Source organism: Rattus norvegicus, chromosome 13 (assembly GCF_021556685.1).
Source record: "Rattus norvegicus strain SHRSP/BbbUtx chromosome 13, alternate assembly SHRSP_T2T, whole genome shotgun sequence".
NCBI lineage: Eukaryota > Metazoa > Chordata > Mammalia > Rodentia > Muridae > Rattus > Rattus norvegicus.
Genome location: NC_141546.1, coordinates 66,773,512 through 66,789,417, shown reverse-complemented (window position 1 = coordinate 66,789,417; position 15,906 = coordinate 66,773,512). Strand labels below are relative to the sequence as shown.

Here is a 15,906-nt window from a genome sequence, read left to right as displayed (position 1 = left end):
AAACTATAATTTGTTTATCAACTATATCACGGATATCACCCGGTGTGTCACTTACTGTGATGCTATGTGGCACAGAACTGTTTCGAAACTAGCACTTTCTTCCATTCGTGAGATAATGCTTGCCTGGTTTTGTATTTGTAAAGATTCCTCCTGTGTTTGGTCTTCTACTAAAATAAAAGCAGAAGCGGCTTTACTATTCAGTTTTAAATATCTCATCATCCAACTGGACTTCAATTGTTTTGCTCCATCTAAAGTTGATATTTTACGGCTGTTGCCAGTTTATCCCTGTAATTACCACATCCACCCTTCCCTCTTCACCTTTCCCACAGGGAGCTGCTGCAAATCCTTCTGTTCCACATTCCTGGTTTTGTTGCATCAGATAAGGAAGCGACTCAGGGCGTCTACGTGAGGAAACGCATTCACATTTCTACTTTAGCACGAACGGTGGGACTCAGCTTTGAGCTGTGTTGCGAAATGAATTTTTATAGCCAATGAAGTATTTAAGCGTGTGAATGATGTTTATATCTTTTTATACATCAGAGTGTGTTTGAAATCTCACTTACAGTCGTAGTTCTTGGTGTTGTAGTGAGGCAGACTGATAGTGGCCCTAGGCAGTCACAGCAGTGCTGGATTGGATCTTCCCAACTTCCTTTGCGTTGGTGTCTGTGAGGCCTGGCCATTCTGAGATTTCTGATCTTGCATTTCCAGAAAGTTTCTGTTTCCCATTATGTAATTACAGTAATTCTTTTTGCTCCCTCTGACTCAAGCAATGATGATTAAGCTTCTATTTCTTGCAATTAAAAAATAAATAAACCTACTTGGAACGCCATGCGTATCCTTCAGGGCTAAAGAAGAGACGAGTTCATCAAATGAGGGGGTGTTCCTGCCTGGAAATGGACTGGATGTCTAAGGGAGGCAGGCAGTCCTGGCAGTAGGGATCCGCTCTGGTGAGCGGCTGTTGTATAAATGCTGCTGACAGTGGCCAGAGCTTAGCTGGGGTGGATGCTCTTTCAACAGTGATCTTAGCGATGTGATGCACTCAGGATTTTGTAGCCGGTGCATTCTCTGGGGGATTAGTAAGTGCCTCTTCCTACCTCCAAGGCAGCTCTCACCTCTCTAGCCTCTAAGCTGCAGTCTAATGAGTGTCCCCTGCATACACCTTCCTCCTGCTTCAGAGTCTTTCTTTTGCAAGTACTGAATGTAGGGCTCCCATTCTTTTCTTTCAAAAGAGTTCTGCTTCGTTGAAAGAGTGTCCAGCAAACAGTTCTTAGGTTTTCCTTGTTGAGGTTTGGTCTTTTGCTATCTAATGTAATGCTACTAAGTGCAGGCCCCAAAGACCGGGTTGTCCCAAGTTACTTCTGATTGGTAACAACCAACAGCCAAGAGCTGGGCAGAAGAGACATGAGTGGGGTTTAGGTTTTGAGGGCTTGGGGGTTGGAGGGACGAGGAAGAAGGTGCAGGAGAGAGGGAAGGAGAAATCTCCACTTAGGAATTGAGAAAACATGGCTTCGAGGGCTAGCAAATTGGAGTTAAGAGCAGTCCAGATGAAACATAGTAATGACTCGGGATTATCGATAGGAAAGTAGATTTTAACAGAATAGAGGAAAGGCAACTGCCCAGTTTTTGTGCTGTTTAAGGCTTATTGTAAATATACAGGTTGTGTGTATGTTTATCTGGGAACTAAATTGTCTAAGGCGAGGTAGAAACCCCGGGTTGGGGTTAAATAATATCTACAATGCTTCTGTACTGTAGAAGCAGAGCTTGAGCTTCTAAGATGCTTGCTGAATGGCCCCTATTGTTTTAATTCCTTTGAAAGGAATTAATTTTCAAAGGAACATGGGTGAATTAGGCTTTTGTGTTCCAACTACCATCGCGAGGTGGAAATTCTTTCTTGGTGTTTAAATTTTTTTTCTTATTTAAAAACTAAAAAAGAATTAATTTAAAAATAATACTTTCTTGGTAAGGTATTGTGGCTGCACCTTTTAATCCCAGTACTTGGGAAGCAATGGCAGGCAGGCAGAATACTGCGAGTTCGAGACTGCCTTGGCTTATATAGGATAGTTCCGGGCTACCCGGGGATGCATAGTAAGCCCCTGTCAATGATGATGATAATGATGATGATGACGACGACGACAATGATGATGATGATGATGAAAATAATAATAATAATTTATTACTGATTCTGCCAAAATAATCATCGGGAGAAATGCAAAAAGAGGAGATTGTTAGTAAAAATGCCAGGATATCTCAATAGCTGAAAATATTATTCAAATACAACTTGAATCCTCTCAGAATATAGTCTGTTCTTCCCTCCTTCATTTCTCCATTTCCTCTTCCCTGCCATTTATTTATTTATTTATTTATTTATTTATTTATTTATTTATTATTTATTTAGATTTTGCTGTGTTCTTCCTCCCAAACAATTTGTTATTTGTTGCTGTTCCCTCGTTTGCATCAGCCACTCATGTGGTGCAGGCTGGGCTTGAATTCTCTAAAGCCAAGGGTGGTTTTGAATTCCTGACTAGTCCAAGTGCTGGGGTTATGCATTCATGGGCCAGCTTCGTGCTTTCTTTCTCCCCTGTCTTCTCCTTTATTTTGTTTAGTGTGTTCAAGGGTACTCCCGGATGATATGAGACAGGAACTAGTGAACTCAGTTACCACATTTGAATCTCTCCACTTAGCTCTGTGCAAAGGCTTGTGGGAAAGCCAGAGGAAGCCTCGTGCTTGCTGCCACGATGGCAGACTTCCAAAGTGGGGACAGATGAAGACACATCGTGATCGTCATTACGTAGATGCAAAGCGAAGCCAGAATGAAATGAAGTTTTTACATCCACCAGGAGTGGGAACTTAAAAAAAAAACAATAAAAATGTCTGTGAGGACATTGAAAACCGACCCTCCTGGATGCAGGGAATATGTAAGCGTGTCGGTGGTAGTGATTGTGGAATTATGTAAACATGTTCAAAGTTACCAAACCGTATGACTTACAAAATCCGTACATGCTTTGTAATAGCTAAATAATACTATTATAATAAGTGAAAGAAATACACCACATTTCAATCTCTCTCTCTTTTTATTCTTTTTGTTTTTACAATGCAGACTGTATCCTCCTCCCAGTCTACCCTCTGACTGTTCCACATCCCATACCCTCCCAACCCCCAACCCCTCCCATCTCCAAGAGGATGTCTCCACCCCCCACCCTATCAGACTTCCCCTCTCCCTGGGGCCTCAAGTCTCTCGAGGGTTAGGTGCCTCCTCACTCACTGGGGCCAGACTACTCACTGTAGTCTTCTGTTGTATATGTGTTGAGGGCCTTGTATCAGCTGGTGTATGCTGCCTGGTTGGTGGCTCAGTATCTGAGAGATCTCCGGGGTCCAGGTTAATTGAGACTGCTGGTCTTCCTATACGGTCGCCCTCCTCCTCAGCCCTAATTCAACCATAGGGGTCAGCAGCTTCTGTCCATTGGTTGGGTATAAGTATCTGCATCTGACTCTTTCAGCTGCTTGTTGGGCCTTTCGGAGGGCAGTCATGATAGGCTCCTGTTTGTAAGCACACCATAGCGTCAGTAATAGGGTCAAGCCTTGGAACCTCTCCTTGAGCTGGATCCCCGTTTGGAACTGTCAAAACAAACAAACAAACAAACAAACAAACAAACAAACAAAAAACAGAATAGCGAAAACAATACTTAACAATAAAAGAACTTTTGGGGGAATCACAATCCCTGACCTCAAGCTATACTACAGAGCAATACTGAAAACAAAGCAAAACTTCATGGTTTTGGTACAGAGACAGGCATGTTGATCAACAGAATAGAATTAAAGACTCAGAAATAATACACAACCAGGAGGATTTGAATTCAAACACTCACCCCATCTTTAAAGTCACAAGTCATGTGTGCTTGCCTGCACCTTAACCGGAGGTGGAGACCCAAGGATCACTAAGGCAGACTGGGTGCCAGTCTAACTCAAGGTCCAGTGAGAATCTCTGTCAAAGGAGAGTAAGGCAGAGAGTGAGAGAGAAGGACATCTGATGTCTTCTCTCCTCTTTTCTCTATGTATGCACAAAACTACACACACACACATACACACACACACAGACACACACACACAGACACACACACAGACACACACAGACACACACACAGACACAGACACACAGACACACAGACACACACACACACACACACACACACACACTGGTTTCAAGGTAAAGAGTGGTCAAGGTGGCTTACCCAGGACCACACAGTAAGCAAACGGCAGGGCAAGCGGACGGTTTGAGAGGCAGCGCTGAAGACATACAGGAGTTTGACTGTCCCAGGAGTGGTGAACACAGAGAAGACACACAAGATGGCTCAAGGAGAGAAAACTACACAATATGGGTGGGAACCTTTCAGCGCTAGGAACTGAAACCAGTCTGGAAAAGCAGGTAGGGCCCAAACTATGGGAGGACTGATGTTCCTGATTGGCAGTTCAGACAGACTTCCTTCAGACTCTCCAATAAGCAAGAGCCTCTTAAAGTAGAATGAGAATTATGCAGTGGATTCCTCCAGGTTGAAAAGGAGAGGGGAAAAAAGCCCCCCCCCCCAAACCTCTCTAAGGTGGAGGAGGCTCAGAAAACGAACAGGCTCACCCATCAAGCAGTAAACAGTTGTGGGGAAGATGAGACTTTGGTGAGGTCGCCTCCTGGGTGGGGCAGAAGGGACTCTGTGACCCAAGTGCTATGAGTTGTCACTATGCTCGTACTCTTTTGATAATGCCCCTGCCTGAGGCAACCATGCTCCTGTGAAGTAACACTGCTTCACCAGCTAGACTTGTATAAAATCATTTCTTTGGTCCGTGGTTGTCCTCTCTGTCACAGGAATAGGTGTTTCCCCGCATCTCCCAGGAAAAGTAACATAGTAATAAAATGTTTATGTTGTAGCAAGAAGACTCCAACGAGAAGACCTGTGTATAACCACTGGTGAAATCAGATATTGGAAAGGCTGGACCCACATCAAGGGTGGAAGGGATTGAACTTAGATTGGGGTTGTAGAACTAAACAGAGAGAAAAGAAGGAAATAAACCACCATCCCAAACTGCTGTGAGTGTATTTAGTCGCTTATCTGTTTGCTTGTTTTGCTGTATTAGGTTCTGACCGAAGGGCCCTCTGCTCCCTAGGCATGAGTTCAACCACAGACTCTGTTATAGCTTCAGCCTTGTGGAATGTATTTAACGGTTTGTGTTTAGACTTAACTTGCCATTGACATCTGGCATTTTGAAAAGGACGAGACTATTTTTTACCAATTGTTATTCAGGACCAAGGAAGACAAGTGTAAGCATTTGAAGTGTTGAAGTGTAGGGTGGTATCTTGTCCCAAGCCACCTTTGGCCTGTAATCTCCAACCTTGCTTAATGGTCTCCTTGCTAAAGACATAGGAAACTCCTGTTCATTAAGCAGCTCTGTGGTCCCAGAGTAGCAAGCCCCTCTTCCTGTCCTGGAAGCTCACACAGGTCGTGCTGGGAGGTGTACTGAGGATGCCTACCATTCGGAGGATTCCAGACATGAAAATTGTTCTTTGCTATTCTAAGTCACAGTAGCTTGGCAGGCACGTGGCAAAGAACCCTGTGTAGGGCCAAGTCTCAGCTCCGTCATTTCTCATCTGGATAGTGTGGTTTGGGGGCCTACTTACTTAACCGTTGTGTTCCTTGAATTTCCTACCTAGAGAATAGAGTGAACATGGCCACCTCTCAGCGTTGTTGGATGCTTAAATGAGCTGAGATGTGAGGAAGAATTTAGAAATTGCCTTATACATTGCAGCACTCAGAATACTCTGAGACCTTGTTTTGAGATTTCCTAATCTCTTTCTTTTTCTTTTCAGAAACAGTCAGAAAACAATGGTTTGCTGGTTTCTCTGGGGTACCAATATTTTCCATTAGGTCTTAAATGGTCAAGTTCTCAGTAATTGTGCCTGAATAATTGTTCAAGCACTGTTTACAATATCTGAAACATGGAATCATATCCAGATGCCCTTCCCTTCAGTGGATGAAAGGATAAAGTGGTGTGTTTATGCAGTGGAATACCATTCAGGCATACAATGAGTCAAAACTCTGCCATTTTCAGTACGGTGGGTAGAACTAGAAGTCACTGTATTAAGTAAAATAAGCCAGACAATGATAAACAAACACCACATGCTCATCCCCATTTAAGAAACAAAAAGTCACCAGTTACCGTGGCTCACACCTTCAGTCCCAGCACTCGGAAGGCAGAGGCAAGCAGATCTCTGAGCTCAAGGCCAGCCTGATCTACAAGTAAGTTCCAAGACAGCCAAGACTACACAGAGAAACCATGTTTTACTCTGCCCCCACCTACCCCCAAAAAGTAACCAGAAAGTGAAGCTTGTTAGAAGCATGGGACAAGCAATGGTTACTAGATGTGGGGGAAGAACAAGATGGTGTGAGAACAGAAAAAGAAATTGACGAGGGACTTTTAGACACTGGGAAGATGCTGGGGGGGGGGTCATAGTCCTAGAGTAGATACAGAGGAAGTGGTTAGTTCTAAAGTAGGAGCAGATGGGTGTACAGAATAAATGTACAGTGTGTGCAGTGAGGAACTCTCACTGTAAAGAATTCCACTAGTTATACAAATAATATGCATTTAGAATATAATTTCTAAAAATCACAACATAACACAGAACCATATTGCAAGTCAGTTCACGTCATCAGGCCCAGTGCAACTGATGACACTAATCTGGGGGTTGGTGTTTCATTGTATGAGTATTTTAACATTGGACCACTTTCTGAAACAGAGTAGAGAAAAGAGGGGGCATTTTCAAAGAGACAAAGTTGATATATATATATATCACGCATATGCTTATTTCTGTTCCACATTCTCTTCTCTCTTTATCTCACCTTCTTTGGGTTGTGCCACAATTGCTTAGCTTTCCGAATGCTGGGATTTGCTGTCACCATTAAGAGGAAGAAAACAGCAACTTCACGGATCAGTCCCCCAGTGCCTCCTTAAGGCTGCACTAGGCCAGAGTATTACAGGACTCACACAGTCTGCCTCTGTCTCTGTTTCTCACAGAGTTTAGTAGCCTGGAGCATGAGGCCATCGTGTGAAACAGCAATACTTTATGTCCAAGTAAAATGGAAGCAGGGCTATCATTCAGCAAAGATCTGCAAAAACCAAATGACGTGGGCATCCAGGGATTCGTTGTCACGCTCTGGGTAGAAGAGCTGGTCTGTGCATTGGGAAGAAGGGCTCCATACTAAAAAAACTCACCTTGCTAGCCTCCAACATTGGAGTAAAGCAAAGGTCATGAAGCAAAACGGAGAGGAAACAGACAGCTCTGCGAGCTCAGGTTAGCCCTCATTCCTCATCTCAATCCACCCCCCACCCCCCACCCCCCCCACCCCCCCACCCCCCTCCCCCCCGATAATACAGCTCTTAAACTCCTGGCTTCAAGCCTGAATATTTTGGTCTACCTGCTCAACTTGTGAAAACAAGATAAAAGAAAATATATACCCTAAGGAGAAACCCAAGGAAAAATAAATGTAAGAGCTGTAATTTTCAGATCTAGAAAAGCAGGTTACTCGGAGTAATTCACACATTGTTGAAAGACCAATTAGAGTCATTAACAAGTTGTTGGCACTGACTTTAAACTCTCTACTCTGATTTAACCTGGAGCTGCCTGTCCTAAAAGGCATGATTCGGTATAATCAAAACACACATACAGCTCTCAACCTACAACTGCATACAGGGTACAGCGTGTGTAAACTTTGTACCCTACTCCTCAACGTTGATTTGATGGAGGGACTAAAACTAAAGACGCACATGACAGGTTTTCGAGAGTGTAAAGCTGTACAATGTTGTCATGTGGAGAGGGGGACATGGTACACTCAAGGGACTGCTTTCATTCAGGTGGAACTTTTAGACTGAGTCTGAATTTGGTTTTGGAAAATAAACTTTAAAAAGTAGACCAGTTTTTCCTTCCTTCCTCCCTCCCTTTCTCCTCCCGCCCTCCCTCTTTCCCTCCCTCCCTTTCTTTTAAGGAAAAATAGACGAGAAGAAAAAGAAAATATCTGTCTCCCTGTCTTTCTGTCTGTCCCTGTGTCTCTCTTTGTCTCTCTGTCTCTGTCTCTCTCTGTCTCTCTCTGTCTCTGTCTCTGTCTCTCTCTCTCTCTCTTTCTCTTTCTCTCTCTTGTTCTCTCTCTCCTTCCTGAGACAGGGTTTCTCTGTCTTGGAACTCTCTTTGTAGACCAGGCTCCGGCTGGCCTCGAACTCATAGAGATCTTCCTGTCTCTGCCTCTGGAGGGCTGGGATTATCGGCATGCACCACCATGCCTGACTGCAAATATATTTAATAAAGTGTGGGCTCCGGCATGGAAGCAGTAAGATTCAGCTGCTTATGTCTTCCCTTCCTGTCCCTCCACCTCCTGACCTCTGTATCTTTGTGTCTGCTCGGGAAGACTGATAACAGCATCAGACTGTGACATCAGAAAGATGCAGTGACTTAGCTCAGAGTCATTTCGAGTTACACAATGTACGCATGACACCCAGCACGTAATCAAGGCTCACTGCTACTGCGTGGAGTAAAATGAGAAGAGCAAATTTCAGGGCATTCGAGGATGACTTCTGTTTGAATTATCCTGCCCAAAATACCTACCTCTGTTTATTTAGAAGACTGAAAGCCTCTTGAAACTGTGGGACGCTCCAGGAGAGCAAGACGTAGCTTTGCTATCTTCTCTTCATCTTAGCTACTTCCCTGGGTTTCCGTTTTACATCCAAAGGTAAAGGGACTCTGTCAAAGTCAGCTTATAACAAGGGGTCATAGACTGGATGACTTAAGGCAAAAATGTAACTTCTCATTGTTTGGCAGGGTTCAAAGGCCAAGATCATGATGTCAACATGGTTGGGATTTTCGTAGGAACCTTCCCCAGGGCTTGAACTCATATCTTCTTGCTGTGTTACTGTGTGGAGGTGGGGACATAGCACAATATCTGCTTGTTCCTGTCAGGGCACTGATCCCACCATGAGTACTAGGAGCTCACCTGGAAGACCTCCTGTGTCTAGTCACCTCCCAAAGGTCCTACCTTCTATCCCATCAGGAGCTAAGCTTTTAATATATAAATTTAAAAAATAACCTACACAGTCCATAATACAATTATGTTTAAAATAAAAAAGTTAAGCTGGTGTGTTAGATGAGTGGGTGTACAGGGCAATAGCTGTAGGGATAGGAAAGATGATGGTGATGATGATGATGATGATGATGATGATGATGATGACGACGACGATGACGACGACGACGACGGTATCTTTGAAGACTTTTTTTAAATGATCCATTCATTCATGTGTGTGCACACACACGTGCTGAGATCAGACAGCAACTACCAGAAGTAAGTCATCTCTTTACACTACTTACTTATTTGCATTTATTTATGTGTACATACACATGACACAGCTGTCCCAAGGACAACTTGTATGAGCCAGTTCTCTCCTTCTACCACATTAGTTTCTAGGACCAAAGGCAAGTCGGCAGGCTTGAAGCCAAGGACGCCTACTTTGTTTTGAGGCAGGGTCTTTCTGTCTCTGTCTCTGTCTTTCTGTGTCTGTCTCTGTCTGTCTGTCTGTCTGTCTGTCTCTGTCTCTGTCTGTTTCTGTCTGTCTTTCTCTCTGTCTCTGTCCATCTGTCTCTCTGTCTCTGTCTGACTCTGTCCCTGTCCATCTGTCTCTCTGCCTGTCTGTCTGTCTCTGTCCCTGTCTATCTGTCTCTGTCTCTGTCTGTCTGTCTCTGTCCCTGTCCATCTGTCTCTCTTTCTCTGTCTGTCTGTCCGTCTGTCTCGTGTCTGCTGCTTACTGGCCCAGGGAGCTTCCCGCTGATTCTCCAGTTGTCGGAGAGCAGGGATCACAGCCCCTTGGCTTTTTATGTTGGTGCTGGGATCGGACTGAGTTTGCCTTGTGCAAGGAGTGCTTTACTTGCTACAGTCATCTCCTCTCCCCATCTTTGCAGATGAGAATGCAGCTTTTCTGGGCAAAAGGGCCGTCGTTCTGGAAGTTATATTCAAAGTGTGGATGGTACGGGTTCAGATAGTCTGGTGCTGCGGAAGAGCAAGGTAGTGACGCTTGTATAAGAAGATGCCTTGGTAAATCTGCACATAACTACTTATATTTATTATACTCACCTTACCAACCATGTGTCAAGTAGAGCAGTTATTTTACAATGAAATGCCTAGTAGACCGGGCTGACCAGGCCGTTGGTTTTTTTGCTGTTTATTTCTTGAGACGGGGTCTAAGTGGTCCTGGCTGGCCATTTTGAGATCGTGAGGCCCTCTGCTTCTCAAGTGCTGGGTAGACCGTTGAGGAGCGGCCTCTCTGGCTCCAGGCCAGGGTGTTTGTGGTTATGACTTCTGCATGGGTTAGAAATTGCTAGGTAGGATGCTTACCACCGTGCCTCATACAAGCAGGGTTTTCAAAAACAGACTTTTATTTTTGGTGTGTGTGTGTGTATGTGTGTGTGTGTGTGTGTGTGTGTGTGTGTGTGTGTGTTTGCGCATGCGTGTGCACGCATTGCACTGGCATGTATATAGTGTATCTACATGTACACCTGTTACTAGAAGGGAGTGATGGGTCCCCCAGAAGTGGATATACAGATGGTTGGGTGTCAGGACAGAACCTGGGCGGTCCACAAGCTCAGGGAGAGCTCTTCACTTGCTGAGTCTGCCCTGCCCAGGCCTGGACTTTTGCAGTTCTCACTCCGGCATGGGTTAGTGGCACATTTGGCTCCAGGCCCCCTAGTGGCGGTGCTTCCTGCTTCCTCCACCCACGTGGCATTCTACCTATTGCTGGGATGGCTGGGCGTGAGAAGGTGGTGGTGCTCTCTATTGCCCTCTCTCCCAAATAGGTGGGCAAAGATCCATGTAACATGAGGAATTGGTGTGTACTCTGAAGTAGTGTTTACCACAGAGGTTAATTTCTGTAAGAATTCTACCACCAGTGGGTAAGCTAAGAATCCATGAGACTTGCATATGCTCTCCATGTATGCCAACCCTTCCCAAGGGTTTTTAATGCTTTTTTTTAAAAATTAATCTTAAGAATGGTTCAAGTTGTAGATATTTCATGCCCTGTGACACTAGATTGATCATCTGTGCCAGTATGGACATTGTCAATGAGATCTAAATGAATAGTTTCTCCGAGGAACAAATAATATTAGCAGTGTATTGTGACTGGGACCCGATAAATTACCTGTTCCCCTAATGAGGTGCTTAATACATGTGTGCTGGCCAAATAATAGTAGAATAAATGGGGAAAAAAGTCATGCACGAAGCACTTAGCAAGTGCTTCTCTCTGGACAGTGGAATTATGATGATTTTTTTATTTTCTTCATATTTAGCTGAATTTTTCACATTAAAAAAAATTTCACAGCCTGGTATGGTGGCGCATCCCAGAGATTCCAGCACTTGGGAAGAAGAGGTTGGGAAATAGGGGTTCAAGGTCAACGGAAGCTACCTACCCTCTACAAGAAAAAAACGTAAAGAGGAAAAAAAAAAGCACGCTAAATTTGAGGTTAATATACACTGAAAGTGACCACTCTTGTTTATTTACTTCTTATGCCAGACATGAAGTACCACCTGTTTATTTTCTTCTTGCTTTCCTAGCAAGCTTATGAGGAAGAGACTATCAATTCCATTCTGTAGAATTAAAAAACAAAACAAAACAAAACAAGGGCAACAACAACAAAAAGCTGACTAAAACTTCCACAAGCACCTTCCCTTCCTAACCACCCTCTTTCAAGGGGTTAGGCGACAAATATAGGTAACAGAAAGAATAAACTAAAATATGGGTACGTTAAAAAAAAAAGGCAATCCAAGTTGAGTTTCACGAACAATGTAATATTAGCCTTTGATGTTGACAAAAGAGATTTAAAAAAAGAATTGAATTTAAAAATGAAGAGGCCGACTTTCCAGACACGAATGGGCGGGTTTTTTAGCTTATTTCATTAAGCCAAATTATGAATTTGCTTTTCAATTAAGTGTCATATCACTGTCACAGCTGCGTCTTTTTCTGTCTTCCAACTTCATCCTGGCCGAATGTGGGAAGTGGTTTGGCTGTGTGTGTAATCGGTGAGGTCTGGGGAGGATCTTTTACCACCATTGTTTCCATGGGTGTCCTCGCTCTGGGGGCCTGGCATTCCTCAGAGTCTAAGGCAGTGAAGGAGCAGTGAAGCGCGCAGAAGCTGCACAAAAGACACGCAAAGGCTATCAGTGTAGAAGGATCAATTCAGCGCGCACAAGAAAGGCCCAGTGAGCCTGGATGAGGGGGAAAAAAATCCCTTCCCAAAGGGAAGGGAACGGGTTGACCTGTGGGGGTCCACAAAGAACTGGCCCACTGGCCAGGGACGATCTTTCTAGGTTCTTTATCAATCACTCAGCTAGGGCGGCCTCGCCCCTTCTGTCCAAGGAGGCCAGGGAGGGTGGGGAAAGCAGAGCAGGGCGTCCACATCTTTCCCCAGCAGCTTTTAGCTTTTACTAAGTTGCAGAAGCGTCTTCCTTCATTCATCTTGCAGGCGCCGCAGCTCCGAGGCAAGGTGGAGACGCTCAGAGGCGGATCTCCTGGCCTTGGATGCGGCGGGCTCTGCCCAGCCTAGGAGGGGTAGGGCGAGGCTGTGCAGCCTTCCCCAGTTAGCTCTGAGCAGGCATAGCCTCTCTGCGCGGCCCAGCTCTGTGGATCTGCTGGACAAGCATCTGCCCTCCCGGCTCCTGCCTCAATCCTGGTGAAGCCTCGGTCCGCGCCCACGCCGCCAACCAAGTGACAGGACCCTGGAAGGCCAGACAAGACACAGCCTTCGTATCTGGGCCTGCCCTCCAGCCTGCACCGGTGCGCGCGAAATCACAAACACATACATACACACACACACACACACACACACACACACACACACACACACACACACTCCGTTCCGGCTGCACCCACACCCGCCACACAGACCCACAGTCTGCTCTTCCTGCAGCGCGCACACACACACACACACACACACACACACACACACACACACACACACACACACACACACACACACACACAGCTCGCCCTCCCTGCAGCACGCGTGTGCATGCTCACACTAAGCTCTCTCCTCTTCTCCCTACAGAACACACACACACACACACACACACACACACACACACACACACACACACACACACCATACACACAGACACCCCATACACGCACGCACACACAGGTCAACAGCCAGACACAAGCTAGTACACCCTCCTCCCTCCCCGAAGCCCTGGCTGCCCAGCCCCTCTTTCCCGAGCGCCGCGCCCGGCGGCCTCCGCAGGCCCCGCCCCGGGGGAGGAGAGCCGGCCGCGCGCGGGAGCTGGGCAGGGGAGGGGACGGGCGGCGGGGGAGTGTCTGGCTGCCCCCGCCCCTCGAGTGAGCGCCTGGGCGCGGAGGTCCCCTCCCTCCTCGCTCGGAGTCTGCCAGCTCCCGCTCGCTCCCTGCCCACTCCCGGGGGGCCGTTCCGTGGCGCGGCCGCCGCGGCCACCGCTTCTTTCACACTTTAGTTGCGAGCCGCGCGCCGCGCTTAGTGACTGGAGAGCTGGCCGCGCGCCGCCTTCCCGCACGCACGCACGCGGGCCCAGCTCCGGGGTTTTCAGCTTTTACTCCAGGCGGCGGGGAGGAGGGGGAGCCCCGGCCACACTGTAGGGAGGAGGAGGAGGACGTGGAGGAGGGAGGAAGAGAAGAGGCGAGGAGGCCAGGGGCGGGGGGCGGGGGGCTTGCCACCTTCAGCCCCCCCCCGCGAGCGCCCAAGGTAAGCGGGAGCCACCTCCGGCGCGCTGGGCATCCCGGGTGGGCGAGGAGGGAGGCCTGCGGGGTGTCTGCCGAAGGGATGGGAGCCGCGATCCCCGTGCTGCCGGCGCTCTGCTCGGGCTGGGCTGCCGCTGCGGGGCTGCTGGAGCTGCTCGCTCCAAGGGACCGGAGCCAGGCTGGGGGAGTTGGAGGGGGGCGTCTGCTTGCAGGGGCTGGGATGCGGTTAGGGCTGCTGACGACTTTCGTCACATCGAGGCCTGGGTGGTTGGTGTGAGACACCCCTCCCTTCCCACCCGCACCCCGCGCCGCCCTCAGCCTTCCTGCTCTTCTCTAGCTTTGCCTGTAACCGCTGTTACTTTGCAAGCAGGAGCTGGGAAGAAAAAAAAAAAAAAAAAAAAGACACCCAAATTTAGAATCTTTGGCTAAGTCTCCAAGTCCCTTCTCTCGTTCCCACTGATGGATGCGTTTATGTAGGGGATATGATCCCCGGGATTTCTGAAGTTTTGACCTTTTCAGGGTGGCTGTTTTTCTGTACATCTGCTTGCCTTCCTGGGTGTATTTATTATTCGTGCCCTTGCAGAGGGTGCTTGGTTGAATTACAGAAGCAGATTTCTTTCCCCTCTGCAGGCAGGCAGTTCGAGAAGTGCCGCGGCGGCTGGGCTGCCTTTGCTCAGCTGCTTAACGTCCTTCCTTATCATCCACCCTGCCCCCTCCCTCCCTCCAGAGAGAGATTCTTTTTATACCCCTATGTAATGTGTGTGTGGGAGAAGTCCCTAGGCCGAAGAGCTTTCATTGCCCATTCATTCCTCTTGTGAAGGCCCTGAATGGCTCAGGCATGTTGATAAAATTTTGGTGGGGGGTGCCTTTCTTTGCCTGTAGAGTTGCTTGGCCGAAGATAAAAATATACACACCCAAACACGCAATAATCTTGAGAGAGCAGGCACAGTTTGAGAGGGAAGTGATTTGTTTCCAGTAGGAAGTTGACAACCTATGAGATACCTTCATCGCCTGCGAGTTAGGAAAAGTGTTTTAAAATAGAGCGTCTGCTCGGTGTGGCTGGGAAGACAGCCCTAAGTTCAGTTGCTGAGCAGCTCTGAAAGCGATACACCCTGACCAACCAGAACCTCAGTGAAGACAGCTAGCTATTCTGACTCAGACATTGGGAGGGGGCCGGCCGCCTGGCCACAGATGCCCCGCACCCCCTCCCCCACTTTTAGACTTGTGAGGAACTGAGAAGCTCATTACACAAATGGTTATAAGGAACACCTTCCAATTCAAGGCGATGTTGTTCACTTTCAACCTAATGAGAATAACCTTTGAGTTTGGCAGAATTGGGATGTACCAGGAAGAAACAAACATGGGTGGAGTGGACCTGGACTACTTCATCTCCTATGGGGGGGTGAGGGTGGGGAAAGGAAGATTAGGTGATATTTAAGAAGGGTCTGTTAAGTCCAAGATGCAGAATTTGGGGGTTCCTACCCTCTCCCTTTTTTGTGCTTTGGGACTGAGTTATATGATTCACTGAGTACGTCCTGGGTTGGCTGTTTGGAAATCCAATTGATGGGGTTTGGAAATTAATCTGGACCCCACCATCTGCTTTTGTTTCCCTACTTAACAAGGTAGGAAGGGTCCCTGGGATAGAGCAGCCCATCGTGTTTAAAGGCATTAGACACTATGCTGGAACCGGTACTTCAGAGATCAGACGTGCAGCATTGAAATGTAATCCCTTCTAGTGTGTGGTACTAGGCTTAGAGCACAGGGTTGTCAGGAAAGAAAAAAACACAGTGCTCAGGACTCCGGATGCCTCCAGAGAGGGCTGAGGTAGCTCTGGCTTTCAGCTCGCACCTCATTTGGGATAGAAACTCTGTTCACACCCTGTCCAATTTGGAACATGTACCCCACTTGCCCTCCCTCTACCAACTGTGTGGTTGGCAGAGAGGATCCACATCCTTCAACAGGAAGAAGTTCATTCTACGAGGATCCCAGCTTCTTCTTAGCTTCTTCCTTTTTCAGGGTTAAAAATTTTCACTCTAAGTTGAAAAAAAAAAAACCAGATAATTTTGTTTTCTTGTTAACCTCTTCTCCAACCTACCTCACTTAATGATCTTGTATGGATTTCTG

At 46.9% G+C, this 15,906-nt stretch overlaps 1 protein-coding gene across 3 annotated transcripts in view; it reads left to right on the top strand.

The window, feature by feature from the left end:
- Positions 1–13,442: 13,442 nt before the first annotated feature.
- The window catches only part of C13h1orf21 (similar to human chromosome 1 open reading frame 21), a 217,115-nt gene continuing 214,651 nt past the window's right edge, over positions 13,443–15,906 (top strand). For 2 of the 3 annotated variants that reach the window (XM_087580170.1, XM_087580173.1), the window contains exon 1: positions 13,479–13,786. The gene's annotated coding sequence lies outside the window, so the exon portion shown is untranslated. 3 annotated transcript variants of the gene reach the window in all.